The sequence below is a fragment of the Hemitrygon akajei genome, chromosome 5 (genome assembly GCF_048418815.1).
Source record: "Hemitrygon akajei chromosome 5, sHemAka1.3, whole genome shotgun sequence".
Classification (NCBI taxonomy): domain Eukaryota; kingdom Metazoa; phylum Chordata; class Chondrichthyes; order Myliobatiformes; family Dasyatidae; genus Hemitrygon; species Hemitrygon akajei.
In genome coordinates this window covers 97,311,676-97,330,227 of record NC_133128.1, presented here as the reverse complement: position 1 = coordinate 97,330,227, position 18,552 = coordinate 97,311,676, and the positions used below count along the sequence as shown (strand labels likewise).

Below are 18,552 nucleotides of genomic sequence, written 5' to 3'. Positions count from 1 at the left end.
GACTCAACTGCAGGACACAGACACTGGAGTCCCGGAAACAGGACGAGATGGAACCCAAGGGCGGGACGGGATGCAGTCTAGGCAGGGGAAGCAGGACCAGGATGAGGGACTGGGAACAAGGAGCCTGGGGTGGACTCTGAGCCCGAGACTAGACAAGGACCAGGAACCTGGGTCTTGCCTCGAGCTTGGACCCCCAAACCCAGGCGAGGACATGACGAGGCTTGGCTAGAGACTTGGGGTCTTGAGACTTGGGACGAGGCTGCAGGCTGCAGGCTTGGGACGAGGTTTGGGGCTAGAGGCTGCAGGCTTGGGACGAGGTTTGGGGCTAGAGGCTGCAGGCTTGGGACGAGGTTTGGGGCTAGAGGCTGCAGGCTTGGGACGAGGTTTGGGGCTGGAGGCTGTAGGCTTGGGACGAGGCTTGGGGCTGAAGGCTGCAGGCTTGGGGCTAGAGGCTGCAGGCTTGGGACGAGGCTCGGGGCTAAAGGCTGCAGGCTTGGGACGAGGCTCGGGGCTAGAGGCTGCAGGCTTGGGACGAGGCTCGGGGATAGAGGCTGCAGGCTTGGGACGAGGCTCGGGGATAGAGGCTGCAGGCTTGCGACGAGGCTCGGGGCTAGAGGCTGCAGGCTTGGGATGAGGCTCGGGACTGGAGGCTGCAGGCTTGGGACGAGGTTTGGGGCTGGAGGCTGCAGGCTTGGGGCTAGAGGCTGCAGGCTTGGGACGAGGCTCGGGGCTAAAGGCTGCAGGCTTGGGACGAGGCTCGGGGCTAGAGGCTGCAGGCTTGGGACGAGGCTTGGGGCTAGAGGCTGCAGGCTTGGGACGAGGCTCGGGGCTAGAGGCTGCAGGCTTGGGACGAGGCTCGGGGTTAGAGGCTGCAGGCTTGGGACCAGGCGGGGCTAGAGGCTGTAGGCTTGGGACGAGGCTTGGGGCTGAAGGCTGCAGGCTTGGGGCTAGAGGCTGCAGGCTTGGGACGAGGCTCGGGGCTAAAGGCTGCAGGCTTGGGACGAGGCTCGGGGCTAGAGGCTGCAGGCTTGGGACGAGGCTCGGGGATAGAGGCTGCAGGCTTGGGACGAGGCTCGGGGATAGAGGCTGCAGGCTTGGGACGAGGCTCGGGGATAGAGGCTGCAGGCTTGGGACGAGGCTCGGGGATAGAGGCTGCAGGCTTGGGACGAGGCTCGGGGCTAGCGGCTGCAGGCTTGGGATGAGGCTCGGGACTGGAGGCTGCAGGCTTGGGATGAGGCTTGGGGCTGGAGGCTGCAGGCTTGGGGCTAGAGGCTGCAGGCTTGGGACGAGGCTCGGGGCTAAAGGCTGCAGGCTTGGGACGAGGCTCGGGGCTAGAGGCTGCAGGCTTGGGACGAGGCTCGGGGCTAGAGGCTGCAGGCTTGGGACGAGGCTCGGGGCTAGAGGCTGCAGGCTTGGGACGAGGCTCGGGGTTAGAGGCTGCAGGCTTGGGACCAGGCGGGGCTAGAGGCTGCAGGCGTGGGACGAGGCTCGGGGCTAGAGGCTGCAGGCTTGGGACGAGGCTCGGGGCTAGAGGCTGCAGGCTTGGGACGAGGCTTGGGACTGGAGGCTGCAGGCTTGGGACGAGGTGAGGCTGGAGGCTGCAGGCTTGGGGCTGGAGGCTGCAGGCTTGGGACGAGGCGAGGCTGGAGGCTGCAGGCTTAGGACGAGGCGAGGCTGGAGGCTGCAGGCTTGGTACGAGGCTCGGGGCTAAAGGCTGCAGGCTTGGGACGAGGCTCGGGGCTAGAGGCTGCAGGCTTGGGACGAGGCTTGGGGCTAGAGGCTGCAGGCTTGGGACGAGGCTTGGGGCTAGAGGCTGCAGGCTTGGGTCGAGACTGGAGGCTGTAGGCTTGGGTCGAGGCTGGAGGCTGCAGGCTTGGGATGAGGCGGGGTTGGAGGCTGCAGGCTTGGGACGAGGATTGGGGCTAGAGGCTGCAGGCTTGGGACGAGGCTTGGGGCTGGAGGCTGCAGGCTTGGGACGAGGCTTGGGGCTGGAGGCTGCAGGCTTGGGATGAGGCTTGGGACTGGAGGCTGCAGGCTTGGGTCGAGACTGGAGGCTGCAGGCTTGGGTCGAGGCTGGAGGCTGCAGGCTTGGGTCGAGGCTTGGGGCTGCAGGCTGCAGGCTTGGTTTGAGGCAGGAGGCTGTAGGCTTGGGTCGAGGCTTGGGGCTGGAGGCTGCAGGCTTGGGTCGAGGCTTGAGGCTGGAGGCTGTAGGCTTGGGTCGAGGTTTGGGGCTAGAGGCTGTAGGCTTGGGTCGAGGTTTGAGGCTGGAGGCTGTAGGCTTGGGTCGAGACTGAAGGCTGCAGGCTTGGGTCGAGACTGAAGGCTGCAGGCTTGGGTCGAGACTGAAGGCTGCAGGCTTGGGTCGAGGCTGGAGGCTGTAGGCTTGGGTCGAGGCTAGGGGCTGGAGGCTGCAGGCTTGGGTCGAGGCTTGAGGCTGGAGGCTGCAGGCTTGGGTCGAGGTTTGGGGCTAGAGGCTGTAGGCTTGGGTCGAGGCTTGAGGCTGGAGGCTGTAGGCTTGGGTCGAGACTGGAGGCTGCAGGCTTGGGACGAGGCTTGGGACTGGAGGCTGCAGGCTTGGTACGAGGCTTGGGACTGGAGGCTGCAGGCTTGGGACGAGGCTTGGGGCTGGAGGCTGCAGGCTTGGGACGAGGCTTGGGGCTGGAGGCTTGGTACGAGGCTTGGGGCTGGAGGCTGTAGGCTTGGTACGAGGCTTGGGGCTAGAGGCTGCAGGCTTGGGACGAGGTTTGGGGCTGGAGGCTGCAGGCTTGGGACGAGGCTTGGGGCTGGAGGCTGCAGGCTTGGGGCTGGAGGCTGCAGGCTTGGGACGAGGCTTGGGGCTGGAGGCTGCAGGCTTGGGACGAGGCTTGGGGCTGGAGGTTGCAGGCTTGGGACGAGGCTTGGGGCTGGAGGCTGTAGGCTTGGGTCGAGGCTTGAGGCTGTAGGCTGCAGGCTTGGGGCTAGAGGCTGCAGGCTTGGGACGAGGCTTGGGGCTGGAGGCTGCAGGCTTGGGTTGAGGCTTGGGGCTGGAGGCTGCAGGCTTGGGACGAGGCTTGGGGCTGGAGGCTGCAGGCTTGGGTCGAGGCGAGGCTGGAGGTTGCAGGCTTGGGTCGAGGCGAGGCTGGAGGCTTTAGGCTTGGGTCGAGGTTTGGGGCTAGAGGCTGTAGGCTTGGGTCGAGACTGGAGGCTGCAGGCTTGGGTCGAGGCTTGGGGCTGGAGGCTGTAGGCTTGGTACGAGGCTTGGGGCTAGAGGCTGCAGGCTTGGGACGAGGCTTGGGGCTGGAGGCTGCAGGCTTGGGACGAGGCTTGGGGCTGGAGGATGCAGGCTTGGGACGAGGCTTGGGGCTGGAGGCTGCAGGCTTGGGACGAGGCTTGGGGCTGGAGGCTGCAGGCTTGGGACGAGGCTTGGGGCTGGAGGCTGCAGGCTTGGGACGAGGCTTGAGGCTGGAGGCTGTAGGCTTGGGTCGAGGTTTGGGGCTAGAGGCTGTAGGCTTGGGCCGAGGCTTGAGGCTGGAGGCTGTAGGCTTGGGTCGAGACTGGAGGCTGCAGGCTTGGGTCGAGGCTTGGGGCTAGAGGCTGTAGGCTTGGGTCGAGGCTTGAGGCTGGAGGCTGTAGGCTTGGGTCGAGACTGGAGGCTGCAGGCTTGGGTCGAGGTTTGGGGCTGGAGGCTGTAGGCTTGGGTCGAGGTTTGGGGCTAGAGGCTGTAGGCTTGGGTCGAGACTGGAGGCTGCAGGCTTGGTACGAGGCTTGGGGCTGGAGGCTGCAGGCTTGGGACGAGGCTTGGGGCTGGAGGCTGCAGGCTTGGGACGAGGCTTGGGGCTGGAGGCTGCAGGCTTGGGACGAGGCTTGAGGCTGGAGGCTGTAGGCTTGGGTCGAGGTTTGGGGCTAGAGGCTGTAGGCTTGGGCCGAGGCTTGAGGCTGGAGGCTGTAGGCTTGGGTCGAGACTGGAGGCTGCAGGCTTGGGTCGAGGCTTGGGGCTAGAGGCTGTAGGCTTGGTTCGAGGCTTGAGGCTGGAGGCTGTAGGCTTGGGTCGAGACTGGAGGCTGCAGGCTTGGGTCGAGGTTTGGGGCTGGAGGCTGTAGGCTTGGGTCGAGGTTTGGGGCTAGAGTCTGTAGGCTTGGGTCGAGACTGGAGGCTGCAGGCTTGGTACGAGGCCTGGGGCTAGAGGCTGCGGGCTTGGGTCGAGACTGGAGGCTGTAGGCTTGGGTCAAGACGAGGCTGCAGGCTTGGGTCGAGGTTTGGGGCTAGAGGCTGTAGGCTTGGGTCGAGACTGGAGGCTGCAGGCTTGGTACGAGGCCTGGGGCTAGAGGCTGCGGGCTTGGGTCGAGGCTGGAGGCTGTAGGCTTGGGTCAAGACGAGGCTGCAGGCTTGGGTCGAGGTTTGGGGCTAGAGGCTGTAGGCTTGGGTCGAGACTGGAGGCTGCAGGCTTGGTACGAGGCCTGGGGCTAGAGGCTGCGGGCTTGGGTCGAGGCTGGAGGCTGTAGGCTTGGGTCAAGACGAGGCTGCAGGCTTGGGTCGAGGTTTGGGGCTAGAGGCTGCAGGCTTGGGTCGAGACTGGAGGCTGCAGGCTTGGGACGAGGCTTGGGACTGGAGGCTGTAGGCTTGGGTCGAGGCGAGGCTGGAGGCTGTAGGCTGTAGGCTTGGGTCAAGACTGGAGGCTGCAGGCTTGGTACGAGGCCTAGGGCTAGAGGCTGCGGGCTTGGGTCGAGGCTGGAGGCTGTAGGCGGGTCAAGACGAGGCTGCAGGCTTGGGTCGAGGTTTGGGGCTAGAGGCTGTAGGCTTGGGTCGAGGCTTGAGGCTGGAGGCTGTAGGCTTGGGTCGAGACTGGAGGCTGCAGGCTTGGTACGAGGCTTGGGGCTAGAGGCTGCAGGCTTGGGTCGAGACTGGAGGCTGCAGGCTTGGGACGAGGCTTGGGACTGGAGGCTGTAGGCGGGTCGAGGCGAGGCTGGAGGCTGTAGGCTGCAGGCTTGGGACGAGGCTTGGGGCTGGAGGCTGCAGGCTTGGGATGAGGCTTGGGACTGGAGGCTGCAGGCTTGGGTCGAGGCTTGAGGCTTCAGGCTGCAGGCTTGGGACGAGGCTTGGGACTGGGGACTGCAGGCTTGGGACGAGGCTTGGGACTGGGGAGTGCAGGCTTGGTACGAGGCTTGGGGCTGGAGGCTGCAGGCTTGGGTCGAGACTGGAGGCTGCAGGCTTGGGACGAGGCTGGAGGCTGTAGGCTGCAGGCTTGGGACGAGGCTGGAGGCTGTAGGCTGCAGGCTTGGGACGAGGCTTCGGACTGGAGGCTGCAGGCTTGGGTCGAGACTGGAGGCTGCAGGCTTGGGACGAGGCTTGGGACTGGGGACTGGAGGCTGCAGGCTTGGGACGAGGCTTGGGGCTGGAGGCTGCAGGCTTGGGACGAGACTGGAGGCTGCAGTCTTGGGTCGAGGCTTGGGGCTGGAGGCTGCAGGCTTGGGTCGAGGTTTGGGGCTAGAGGCTGTAGGCTTGGGTCGAGGCTTGAGGCTGGAGGCTGTAGGTTTGGGTCGAGACTGGAGGCTGCAGGCTTGGGTCGAGGCTGGAGGCTGTAGGTTTGGGTTGAGGCTGGAGGCTGTAGGCTTGGGTCGAGGCTTGGGGCTGGAGGCTGCAGGCTTGGGTCGAGGCGAGGCTGGAGGCTGTAGGCTTGGGTCGAGGTTTGGGGCTAGAGGCTGTAGGCTTGGGTCGAGGCTTGAGGCTGGAGGCTGTAGGCTTGGGTCGAGACTGGAGGCTGCAGGCTTGGGTCGAGGCTTGGGGCTAGAGGCTGTAGGCTTGGGTCGAGGCTTGAGGCTGGAGGCTGTAGGCTTGGGTCGAGACTGGAGGCTGCAGGCTTGGGTCGAGGTTTGGGGCTGGAGGCTGTAGGCTTGGGTCGAGGTTTGGGGCTAGAGGCTGTAGGCTTGGGTCAAGACTGGAGGCTGCAGGCTTGGTACGAGGCCTGGGGCTAGAGGCTGCGGGCTTGGGTCGAGACTGGAGGCTGTAGGCTTGGGTCGAGGCTTGAGGCTGGAGGCTGTAGGCTTGGGTCGAGGTTTGGGGCTAGAGGCTGTAGGCTTGGGCCGAGGCTTGAGGCTGGAGGCTGTAGGCTTGGGTCGAGACTGGAGGCTGCAGGCTTGGGTCGAGGCTTGGGGCTAGAGGCTGTAGGCTTGGGTCGAGGCTTGAGGCTGGAGGCTGTAGGCTTGGGTCGAGACTGGAGGCTGCAGGCTTGGGTCGAGGTTTGGGGCTGGAGGCTGTAGGCTTGGGTCGAGGTTTGGGGCTAGAGGCTGTAGGCTTGGGTCGAGACTGGAGGCTGCAGGCTTGGTACGAGGCTTGGGGCTGGAGGCTGCAGGCTTGGGACGAGGCTTGGGGCTGGAGGCTGCAGGCTTGGGACGAGGCTTGGGGCTGGAGGCTGCAGGCTTGGGACGAGGCTTGAGGCTGGAGGCTGTAGGCTTGGGTCGAGGTTTGGGGCTAGAGGCTGTAGGCTTGGGCCGAGGCTTGAGGCTGGAGGCTGTAGGCTTGGGTCGAGACTGGAGGCTGCAGGCTTGGGTCGAGGCTTGGGGCTAGAGGCTGTAGGCTTGGTTCGAGGCTTGAGGCTGGAGGCTGTAGGCTTGGGTCGAGACTGGAGGCTGCAGGCTTGGGTCGAGGTTTGGGGCTGGAGGCTGTAGGCTTGGGTCGAGGTTTGGGGCTAGAGTCTGTAGGCTTGGGTCGAGACTGGAGGCTGCAGGCTTGGTACGAGGCCTGGGGCTAGAGGCTGCGGGCTTGGGTCGAGACTGGAGGCTGTAGGCTTGGGTCAAGACGAGGCTGCAGGCTTGGGTCGAGGTTTGGGGCTAGAGGCTGTAGGCTTGGGTCGAGACTGGAGGCTGCAGGCTTGGTACGAGGCCTGGGGCTAGAGGCTGCGGGCTTGGGTCGAGGCTGGAGGCTGTAGGCTTGGGTCAAGACGAGGCTGCAGGCTTGGGTCGAGGTTTGGGGCTAGAGGCTGTAGGCTTGGGTCGAGACTGGAGGCTGCAGGCTTGGTACGAGGCCTGGGGCTAGAGGCTGCGGGCTTGGGTCGAGGCTGGAGGCTGTAGGCTTGGGTCAAGACGAGGCTGCAGGCTTGGGTCGAGGTTTGGGGCTAGAGGCTGCAGGCTTGGGTCGAGACTGGAGGCTGCAGGCTTGGGACGAGGCTTGGGACTGGAGGCTGTAGGCTTGGGTCGAGGCGAGGCTGGAGGCTGTAGGCTGTAGGCTTGGGTCAAGACTGGAGGCTGCAGGCTTGGTACGAGGCCTAGGGCTAGAGGCTGCGGGCTTGGGTCGAGGCTGGAGGCTGTAGGCGGGTCAAGACGAGGCTGCAGGCTTGGGTCGAGGTTTGGGGCTAGAGGCTGTAGGCTTGGGTCGAGGCTTGAGGCTGGAGGCTGTAGGCTTGGGTCGAGACTGGAGGCTGCAGGCTTGGTACGAGGCTTGGGGCTAGAGGCTGCAGGCTTGGGTCGAGACTGGAGGCTGCAGGCTTGGGACGAGGCTTGGGACTGGAGGCTGTAGGCGGGTCGAGGCGAGGCTGGAGGCTGTAGGCTGCAGGCTTGGGACGAGGCTTGGGGCTGGAGGCTGCAGGCTTGGGATGAGGCTTGGGACTGGAGGCTGCAGGCTTGGGTCGAGGCTTGAGGCTTCAGGCTGCAGGCTTGGGACGAGGCTTGGGACTGGGGACTGCAGGCTTGGGACGAGGCTTGGGACTGGGGAGTGCAGGCTTGGTACGAGGCTTGGGGCTGGAGGCTGCAGGCTTGGGTCGAGACTGGAGGCTGCAGGCTTGGGACGAGGCTGGAGGCTGTAGGCTGCAGGCTTGGGACGAGGCTGGAGGCTGTAGGCTGCAGGCTTGGGACGAGGCTTGGGACTGGAGGCTGCAGGCTTGGGTCGAGACTGGAGGCTGCAGGCTTGGGACGAGGCTTGGGACTGGGGACTGGAGGCTGCAGGCTTGGGACGAGGCTTGGGGCTGGAGGCTGCAGGCTTGGGACGAGACTGGAGGCTGCAGTCTTGGGTCGAGGCTTGGGGCTGGAGGCTGCAGGCTTGGGTCGAGGTTTGGGGCTAGAGGCTGTAGGCTTGGGTCGAGGCTTGAGGCTGGAGGCTGTAGGTTTGGGTCGAGACTGGAGGCTGCAGGCTTGGGTCGAGGCTGGAGGCTGTAGGTTTGGGTTGAGGCTGGAGGCTGTAGGCTTGGGTCGAGGCTTGGGGCTGGAGGCTGCAGGCTTGGGTCGAGGCGAGGCTGGAGGCTGTAGGCTTGGGTCGAGGTTTGGGGCTAGAGGCTGTAGGCTTGGGTCGAGGCTTGAGGCTGGAGGCTGTAGGCTTGGGTCGAGACTGGAGGCTGCAGGCTTGGGTCGAGGCTTGGGGCTAGAGGCTGTAGGCTTGGGTCGAGGCTTGAGGCTGGAGGCTGTAGGCTTGGGTCGAGACTGGAGGCTGCAGGCTTGGGTCGAGGTTTGGGGCTGGAGGCTGTAGGCTTGGATCGAGGTTTGGGGCTAGAGGCTGTAGGCTTGGGTCAAGACTGGAGGCTGCAGGCTTGGTACGAGGCCTGGGGCTAGAGGCTGCGGGCTTGGGTCGAGACTGGAGGCTGTAGGCTTGGGTCGAGGCTTGAGGCTGGAGGCTGTAGGCTTGGGTCAAGACGAGGCTGCAGGCTTGGGTCGAGGTTTGGGGATAGAGGCTGTAGGCTTGGGTCGAGGCTTGAGGCTGGAGGCTGTAGGCTTGGGTCGAGACTGGAGGCTGCAGGCTTGGTACGAGGCTTGGGGCTAGAGGCTGCGGGCTTGGGTCGAGACTGGAGGCTGTAGGCTTGGGTCGAGGCTTGAGGCTGGAGGCTGTAGGCTTGGGTCAAGACGAGGCTGCAGGCTTGGGTCGAGGTTTGGGGCTAGAGGCTGTAGGCTTGGGTCGAGACTGGAGGCTGCAGGCTTGGTACGAGGCTTGGGGCTAGTGGCTGTAGGCTTGGGTCGAGGTTTGGGGCTAGAGGCTGCAGGCTTGGGTCGAGACTGGAGGCTGCAGGCTTGGGACGAGGCTTGGGACTGGAGGCTGTAGGCTTGGGTCGAGGCGAGGCTGGAGGCTGTAGGCTGTAGGCTTGGGTCAAGACTGGAGGCTGCAGGCTTGGTACGAGGCCTAGGGCTAGAGGCTGCGGGCTTGGGTCGAGGCTGGAGGCTGTAGGCGGGTCAAGACGAGGCTGCAGGCTTGGGTCGAGGTTTGGGGCTAGAGGCTGTAGGCTTGGGTCGAGGCTTGAGGCTGGAGGCTGTAGGCTTGGGTCGAGACTGGAGGCTGCAGGCTTGGTACGAGGCTTGGGGCTAGAGGCTGCAGGCTTGGGTCGAGACTGGAGGCTGCAGGCTTGGGACGAGGCTTGGGACTGGAGGCTGTAGGCGGGTCGAGGCGAGGCTGGAGGCTGTAGGCTGCAGGCTTGGGACGAGGCTTGGGGCTGGAGGCTGCAGGCTTGGGATGAGGCTTGGGACTGGAGGCTGCAGGCTTGGGTCGAGGCTTGAGGCTTCAGGCTGCAGGCTTGGGACGAGGCTTGGGACTGGGGACTGCAGGCTTGGGACGAGGCTTGGGACTGGGGAGTGCAGGCTTGGTACGAGGCTTGGGGCTGGAGGCTGCAGGCTTGGGTCGAGACTGGAGGCTGCAGGCTTGGGACGAGGCTGGAGGCTGTAGGCTGCAGGCTTGGGACGAGGCTGGAGGCTGTAGGCTGCAGGCTTGGGACGAGGCTTCGGACTGGAGGCTGCAGGCTTGGGTCGAGACTGGAGGCTGCAGGCTTGGGACGAGGCTTGGGACTGGGGACTGGAGGCTGCAGGCTTGGGACGAGGCTTGGGGCTGGAGGCTGCAGGCTTGGGACGAGACTGGAGGCTGCAGTCTTGGGTCGAGGCTTGGGGCTGGAGGCTGCAGGCTTGGGTCGAGGTTTGGGGCTAGAGGCTGTAGGCTTGGGTCGAGGCTTGAGGCTGGAGGCTGTAGGTTTGGGTCGAGACTGGAGGCTGCAGGCTTGGGTCGAGGCTGGAGGCTGTAGGTTTGGGTTGAGGCTGGAGGCTGTAGGCTTGGGTCGAGGCTTGGGGCTGGAGGCTGCAGGCTTGGGTCGAGGCGAGGCTGGAGGCTGTAGGCTTGGGTCGAGGTTTGGGGCTAGAGGCTGTAGGCTTGGGTCGAGGCTTGAGGCTGGAGGCTGTAGGCTTGGGTCGAGACTGGAGGCTGCAGGCTTGGGTCGAGGCTTGGGGCTAGAGGCTGTAGGCTTGGGTCGAGGCTTGAGGCTGGAGGCTGTAGGCTTGGGTCGAGACTGGAGGCTGCAGGCTTGGGTCGAGGTTTGGGGCTGGAGGCTGTAGGCTTGGATCGAGGTTTGGGGCTAGAGGCTGTAGGCTTGGGTCAAGACTGGAGGCTGCAGGCTTGGTACGAGGCCTGGGGCTAGAGGCTGCGGGCTTGGGTCGAGACTGGAGGCTGTAGGCTTGGGTCGAGGCTTGAGGCTGGAGGCTGTAGGCTTGGGTCGAGGTTTGGGGCTAGAGGCTGTAGGCTTGGGCCGAGGCTTGAGGCTGGAGGCTGTAGGCTTGGGTCGAGACTGGAGGCTGCAGGCTTGGGTCGAGGCTTGGGGCTAGAGGCTGTAGGCTTGGGTCGAGGCTTGAGGCTGGAGGCTGTAGGCTTGGGTCGAGACTGGAGGCTGCAGGCTTGGGTCGAGGTTTGGGGCTGGAGGCTGTAGGCTTGGGTCGAGGTTTGGGGCTAGAGGCTGTAGGCTTGGGTCGAGACTGGAGGCTGCAGGCTTGGTACGAGGCTTGGGGCTGGAGGCTGCAGGCTTGGGACGAGGCTTGGGGCTGGAGGCTGCAGGCTTGGGACGAGGCTTGGGGCTGGAGGCTGCAGGCTTGGGACGAGGCTTGAGGCTGGAGGCTGTAGGCTTGGGTCGAGGTTTGGGGCTAGAGGCTGTAGGCTTGGGCCGAGGCTTGAGGCTGGAGGCTGTAGGCTTGGGTCGAGACTGGAGGCTGCAGGCTTGGGTCGAGGCTTGGGGCTAGAGTCTGTAGGCTTGGGTCGAGACTGGAGGCTGTAGGCTTGGGTCGAGGTTTGGGGCTAGAGTCTGTAGGCTTGGGTCGAGACTGGAGGCTGCAGGCTTGGTACGAGGCCTGGGGCTAGAGGCTGCGGGCTTGGGTCGAGACTGGAGGCTGTAGGCTTGGGTCAAGACGAGGCTGCAGGCTTGGGTCGAGGTTTGGGGCTAGAGGCTGTAGGCTTGGGTCGAGACTGGAGGCTGCAGGCTTGGTACGAGGCCTGGGGCTAGAGGCTGCGGGCTTGGGTCGAGGCTGGAGGCTGTAGGCTTGGGTCAAGACGAGGCTGCAGGCTTGGGTCGAGGTTTGGGGCTAGAGGCTGTAGGCTTGGGTCGAGACTGGAGGCTGCAGGCTTGGTACGAGGCCTGGGGCTAGAGGCTGCGGGCTTGGGTCGAGGCTGGAGGCTGTAGGCTTGGGTCAAGACGAGGCTGCAGGCTTGGGTCGAGGTTTGGGGCTAGAGGCTGCAGGCTTGGGTCGAGACTGGAGGCTGCAGGCTTGGGACGAGGCTTGGGACTGGAGGCTGTAGGCTTGGGTCGAGGCGAGGCTGGAGGCTGTAGGCTGTAGGCTTGGGTCAAGACTGGAGGCTGCAGGCTTGGTACGAGGCCTAGGGCTAGAGGCTGCGGGCTTGGGTCGAGGCTGGAGGCTGTAGGCGGGTCAAGACGAGGCTGCAGGCTTGGGTCGAGGTTTGGGGCTAGAGGCTGTAGGCTTGGGTCGAGGCTTGAGGCTGGAGGCTGTAGGCTTGGGTCGAGACTGGAGGCTGCAGGCTTGGTACGAGGCTTGGGGCTAGAGGCTGCAGGCTTGGGTCGAGACTGGAGGCTGCAGGCTTGGGACGAGGCTTGGGACTGGAGGCTGTAGGCGGGTCGAGGCGAGGCTGGAGGCTGTAGGCTGCAGGCTTGGGACGAGGCTTGGGGCTGGAGGCTGCAGGCTTGGGATGAGGCTTGGGACTGGAGGCTGCAGGCTTGGGTCGAGGCTTGAGGCTTCAGGCTGCAGGCTTGGGACGAGGCTTGGGACTGGGGACTGCAGGCTTGGGACGAGGCTTGGGACTGGGGACTGCAGGCTTGGTACGAGGCTTGGGGCTGGAGGCTGCAGGCTTGGGTCGAGACTGGAGGCTGCAGGCTTGGGACGAGGCTGGAGGCTGTAGGCTGCAGGCTTGGGACGAGGCTGGAGGCTGTAGGCTGCAGGCTTGGGACGAGGCTTGGGACTGGAGGCTGCAGGCTTGGGTCGAGACTGGAGGCTGCAGGCTTGGGACGAGGCTTGGGACTGGGGACTGGAGGCTGCAGGCTTGGGACGAGGCTTGGGGCTGGAGGCTGCAGGCTTGGGACGAGACTGGAGGCTGCAGTCTTGGGTCGAGGCTTGGGGCTGGAGGCTGCAGGCTTGGGTCGAGGTTTGGGGCTAGAGGCTGTAGGCTTGGGTCGAGGCTTGAGGCTGGAGGCTGTAGGTTTGGGTCGAGACTGGAGGCTGCAGGCTTGGGTCGAGGCTGGAGGCTGTAGGTTTGGGTTGAGGCTGGAGGCTGTAGGCTTGGGTCGAGGCTTGGGGCTGGAGGCTGCAGGCTTGGGTCGAGGCGAGGCTGGAGGCTGTAGGCTTGGGTCGAGGTTTGGGGCTAGAGGCTGTAGGCTTGGGTCGAGGCTTGAGGCTGGAGGCTGTAGGCTTGGGTCGAGACTGGAGGCTGCAGGCTTGGGTCGAGGCTTGGGGCTAGAGGCTGTAGGCTTGGGTCGAGGCTTGAGGCTGGAGGCTGTAGGCTTGGGTCGAGACTGGAGGCTGCAGGCTTGGGTCGAGGTTTGGGGCTGGAGGCTGTAGGCTTGGGTCGAGGTTTGGGGCTAGAGGCTGTAGGCTTGGGTCAAGACTGGAGGCTGCAGGCTTGGTACGAGGCCTGGGGCTAGAGGCTGCGGGCTTGGGTCGAGACTGGAGGCTGTAGGCTTGGGTCGAGGCTTGAGGCTGGAGGCTGTAGGCTTGGGTCAAGACGAGGCTGCAGGCTTGGGTCGAGGTTTGGGGATAGAGGCTGTAGGCTTGGGTCGAGGCTTGAGGCTGGAGGCTGTAGGCTTGGGTCGAGACTGGAGGCTGCAGGCTTGGTACGAGGCTTGGGGCTAGAGGCTGCGGGCTTGGGTCGAGACTGGAGGCTGTAGGCTTGGGTCGAGGCTTGAGGCTGGAGGCTGTAGGCTTGGGTCAAGACGAGGCTGCAGGCTTGGGTCGAGGTTTGGGGCTAGAGGCTGTAGGCTTGGGTCGAGACTGGAGGCTGCAGGCTTGGTACGAGGCTTGGGGCTAGTGGCTGTAGGCTTGGGTCGAGACTGGAGGCTGCAGGCTTGGGACGAGGCTTGGGACTGGAGGCTGTAGGCTTGGGTCGAGGCGAGGCTGGAGGCTGTAGGCTGCAGGCTTGGGGCTGGAGGCTGCAGGCTTGGGACGAGGCTTGGGACTGGAGGCTGCAGGCTTGGGACGAGGCTTGGGACTGGAGGCTGTAGGCTTGGGTCGAGGCTTGGGGCTGGAGGCTGCAGGCTTGGTACGAGGCTTGGGGCTGGAGGCTGCAGGCTTGGTACGAGGCTTGGGGCTGGAGGCTGCAGGCTTGGGACGAGGCTGGAGGCTGCAGGATTGGGACGAGGCTGGAGGCTGTAGGCTGCAGGCTTGGGACGAGGCTTGGGGCTGGAGGCTGCAGGCTTGGGACGAGGCTTGGGGCTGGAGGCTGCAGGCTTGGGACGAGGCTTGGGGCTGGAGGCTGCAGGCTTGGGACGAGGCTTGGGGCTGGAGGCTGCAGGCTTGGGACGAGGCTTGGGACTGGAGGCTGCAGGCTTGGTACGAGGCTGGAGGCTGTAGGCTGCAGGCTTGGGACGAGGCTTGGGACTGGAGGCTGCAGGCTTGGGTCGAGACTGGAGGCTGCAGGCTTGGGACGAGGCTTGGGACTGGGGACTGGAGGCTGCAGGCTTGGGACGAGGCTTGAGGCTGGAGGCTGTAGGTTTGGGTCGAGACTGGAGGCTGCAGGCTTGGGTCGAGGCTGAAGGCTGCAGGCTTGGGTCGAGGCTGGAGGCTGTAGGCTTGGGTCGAGGCTTGAGGCTGGAGGCTGTAGGTTTGGGTCGAGGCTGGAGGCTGCAGGCTTGGGTTGAGGCTGGAGGCTGTAGGCTTGGGTCGAGGCTTGGGGCTGGAGGCTGCAGGCTTGGGTCGAGGCTTGAGGCTGGAGGCTGCAGGCTTGGGTCGAGGTTTGGGGCTAGAGGCTGTAGGCTTGGGTCGAGGCTTGAGGCTGGAGGCTGTAGGCTTGGGTCGAGACTGGAGGCTGCAGGCTTGGGTCGATGCTTGGGGCTAGAGGCTGTAGGCTTGGGTCGAGGCTTGAGGCTGGAGGCTGTAGGCTTGGGTCGAGACTGGAGGCTGCAGGCTTGGGTCGAGGTTTGGGGCTGGAGGCTGTAGGCTTGGGTCGAGGTTTGGGGCTAGAGGCTGTAGGCTTGGGTCAAGACTGGAGGCTGCAGGCTTGGGTCGAGGCTTGAGGCTGGAGGCTGTAGGCTTGGGTGAAAACGAGGCTGCAGGCTTGGTACGAGGCTTGGGGCTAGAGGCTGCAGGCTTGGGTCGAGGCTTGAGGCTGGAGGCTGTAGGCTTGGGTCGAGACTGGAGGCTGCAGGCTTGGTACGAGGCTTGGGGCTAGAGGCTGCAGGCTTGGGTCGAGACTGGAGGCTGCAGGCTTGGGACGAGGCTTGGGACTGGAGGCTGTAGGCTTGGGTCGAGGCTTGGGGCTAGAGGCTGCAGGCTTGGGTCGAGACTGGAGGCTGCAGGCTTGGGACTGGAGGCTGTGGTCTTGGGTCGAGGCTTGAGGCTGAAGGCTGCGGGCTTGGGACGAGGCTTGGGGCTGGAGGCTGCAGGCTTGGGACGAGGCTTGGGACTGGCGGCTGCAGGCTTGGGTCGAGGCTTGAGGCTTGGGACGAGGCTTGAGGCTGTAGGCTGCAGGCTTGGGACGAGGCTTGGGACTGGAGGCTGCAGACTTGGTACGAGGCTTGGGGCTGGAGGCTGCAGGCTTGGTACGAGGCTGGAGGCTGTAGGCTGCAGGCTTGGGTCGAGACTGGAGGCTGCGGGCTTGGGTCGAGACTGGAGGCTGTAGGCTTGGGTCAAGACGAGGCTGCAGGCTTGGGTCGAGGTTTGGGGCTAGAGGCTGTAGGCTTGGGTCGAGACTGGAGGCTGCAGGCTTGGTACGAGGCCTGGGGCTAGAGGCTGCGGGCTTGGGTCGAGGCTGGAGGCTGTAGGCTTGGGTTAAGACGAGGCTGCAGGCTTGGGTCGAGGTTTGGGGCTAGAGGCTGCAGGCTTGGGACGAGGCTTGGGACTGGAGGCTGTAGGCTTGGGTCGAGGCGAGGCTGGAGGCTGTAGGCTGTAGGCTTGGGTCAAGATTGGAGGCTGCAGGCTTGGTACGAGGCCTAGGGCTAGAGGCTGCGGGCTTGGGTCGAGGCTGGAGGCTGTAGGCGGGTCAAGACGAGGCTGCAGGCTTGGGTCGAGGTTTGGGGCTAGAGGCTGTAGGCTTGGGTCGAGGCTTGAGGCTGGAGGCTGTAGGCTTGGGTCGAGACTGGAGGCTGCAGGCTTGGTACGAGGCTTGGGGCTAGAGGCTGCAGGCTTGGGTCGAGACTGGAGGCTGCAGGCTTGGGACGAGGCTTGGGACTGGAGGCTGTAGGCTTGGGTCGAGGCGAGGCTGGAGGCTGTAGGCTGCAGGCTTGGGACGAGGCTTGGGGCTGGAGGCTGCAGGCTTGGGATGAGGCTTGGGACTGGAGGCTGCAGGCTTGGGTCGAGGCTTGAGGCTTCAGGCTGCAGGCTTGGGACGAGGCTTGGGACTGGGGACTGCAGGCTTGGGACGAGGCTTGGGACTGGGGAGTGCAGGCTTGGTACGAGGCTTGGGGCTGGAGGCTGCAGGCTTGGGTCGAGACTGGCTGCAGGCTTGGGACGAGGCTGGAGGCTGTAGGCTGCAGGCTTGGGACGAGGCTGGAGGCTGTAGGCTGCAGGCTTGGGACGAGGCTTGGGACTGGAGGCTGCAGGCTTGGGTCGAGACTGGAGGCTGCAGGCTTGGGACGAGGCTTGGGACTGGGGACTGGAGGCTGCAGGCTTGGGACGAGGCTTGGGGCTGGAGGCTGCAGGCTTGGGACGAGACTGGAGGCTGCAGTCTTGGGTCGAGGCTTGGGACTGGAGGCTGTAGGCTTGGGTCGAGGCGAGGCTGGAGGCTGTAGGCTGCAGGCTTGGGACGAGGCTTGGGGCTGGAGGCTGTAGGTTTGGGTCGAGGCGAGGCTGGAGGCTGTAGGCTGCAGGCTTGGGACGAGGCTTGGGGCTGGAGGCTGCAGGCTTGGGATGAGGCTTGGGACTGGAGGCTGCAGGCTTGGGTCGAGGCTTGAGGCTTCAGGCTGCAGGCTTGGGACGAGGCTTGGGACTGGGGACTGCAGGCTTGGGACGAGGCTTGGGACTGGGGACTGCAGGCTTGGTACGAGGCTTGGGGCTGGAGGCTGCAGGCTTGGGTCGAGACTGGAGGCTGCAGGCTTGGGACGAGGCTGGAGGCTGTAGGCTGCAGGCTTGGGACGAGGCTGGAGGCTGTAGGCTGCAGGCTTGGGACGAGGCTTGGGACTGGAGGCTGCAGGCTTGGGTCGAGACTGGAGGCTGCAGGCTTGGGACGAGGCTTGGGACTGGGGACTGGAGGCTGCAGGCTTGGGACGAGGCTTGGGGCTGGAGGCTGCAGGCTTGGGACGAGACTGGAGGCTGCAGTCTTGGGTCGAGGCTTGGGGCTGGAGGCTGCAGGCTTGGGTCGAGGTTTGGGGCTAGAGGCTGTAGGCTTGGGTCGAGGCTTGAGGCTGGAGGCTGTAGGTTTGGGTCGAGACTGGAGACTGCAGGCTTGGGTCGAGGCTGGAGGCTGTAGGTTTGGGTTGAGGCTGGAGGCTGTAGGCTTGGGTCGAGGCTTGGGGCTGGAGGCTGCAGGCTTGGGTCGAGGCGAGGCTGGAGGCTGTAGGCTTGGGTCGAGGTTTGGGGCTAGAGGCTGTAGGCTTGGGTCGAGGCTTGAGGCTGGAGGCTGTAGGCTTGGGTCGAGACTGGAGGCTGCAGGCTTGGGTCGAGGCTTGGGGCTAGAGGCTGTAGGCTTGGGTCGAGGCTTGAGGCTGGAGGCTGTAGGCTTGGGTCGAGACTGGAGGCTGCAGGCTTGGGTCGAGGTTTGGGGCTGGAGGCTGTAGGCTTGGGTCGAGGTTTGGGGCTAGAGGCTGTAGGCTTGGGTCAAGACTGGAGGCTGCAGGCTTGGTACGAGGCCTGGGGCTAGAGGCTGCGGGCTTGGGTCGAGACTGGAGGCTGTAGGCTTGGGTCGAGGCTTGAGGCTGGAGGCTGTAGGCTTGGGTCAAGACGAGGCTGCAGGCTTGGGTCGAGGTTTGGGGCTAGAGGCTGTAGGCTTGGGTCGAGGCTTGAGGCTGGAGGCTGTAGGCTTGGGTCGAGACTGGAGGCTGCAGGCTTGGTACGAGGCTTGGGGCTAGAGGCTGCGGGCTTGGGTCGAGACTGGAGGCTGTAGGCTTGGGTCGAGGCTTGAGGCTGGAGGCTGTAGGCTTGGGTCAAGACGAGGCTGCAGGCTTGGGTCGAGGTTTGGGGCTAGAGGCTGTAGGCTTGGGTCGAGACTGGAGGCTGCAGGCTTGGTACGAGGCTTGGGGCTAGTGGCTGCAGGCTTGGGTCGAGACTGGAGGCTGCAGGCTTGGGACGAGGCTTGGGACTGGAGGCTGTAGGCTTGGGTCGAGGCGAGGCTGGAGGCTGTAGGCTGCAGGCTTGGGGCTGGAGGCTGCAGGCTTGGGACGAGGCTTGGGACTGGAGGCTGCAGGCTTGGGTCGAGGCTTGAGGCTTGGGACGAGGCTTGAGGCTGTAGGCTGCAGGCTTGGGACGAGGCTTGGGACTGGAGGCTGTAGGCTTGGGTCGAGGCTTGGGGCTGGAGGCTGCAGGCTTGGTACGAGGCTTGGGGCTGGAGGCTGCAGGCTTGGTACGAGGCTTGGGGCTGGAGGCTGCAGGCTTGGGACGAGGCTGGAGGCTGCAGGCTTGGGAGGAGGCTGGAGGCTGTAGGCTGCAGGCTTGGGACGAGGCTTGGGGCTGGAGGCTGCAGGCTTGGGACGAGGCTTGGGGCTGGAGGCTGCAGGCTTGGGACGAGGCTTGGGGCTGGAGGCTGCAGGCTTGGGACGAGGCTTGGGACTGGAGGCTGCAGGCTTGGTACGAGGCTGGAGGCTGTAGGCTGCAGGCTTGGGACGAGGCTTGGGACTGGAGGCTGCAGGCTTGGGTCGAGACTGGAGGCTGCAGGCTTGGGACGTGGCTTGGGACTGGGGACTGGAGGCTGCAGGCTTGGGACGAGGCTTGGGGCTGGAGGCTGCAGGCGGTACGAGGCTGGAGGCTGTAGGCTGCAGGCTTGGGACGAGACTGGAGGCTGCAGTCTTGGGTCGAGGCTTGGGGCTGGAGGCTGCAGGCTTGGGTCGAGGTTTGGGGCTAGAGGCTGTAGGCTTGGGTCGAGGCTTGAGGCTGGAGGCTGTAGGTTTGGGTCGAGACTGGAGGCTGCAGGCTTGGGTCGAGGCTGAAGGCTGCAGGCTTGGGTCGAGGCTGGAGGCTGCAGGCTTGGGTCGAGACT

The 18,552-nt window shown here is 65.1% G+C and overlaps 1 protein-coding gene across 5 annotated transcripts in view; it reads right to left on the bottom strand.

Annotated features, from left to right (window-relative positions):
- The window catches only part of arhgef49 (Rho guanine nucleotide exchange factor 49), a 562,666-nt gene that overhangs the window by 9,420 nt on the left and 534,694 nt on the right, over window positions 1–18,552 (bottom strand). The gene's annotated exons all lie outside the window — the stretch shown is intronic.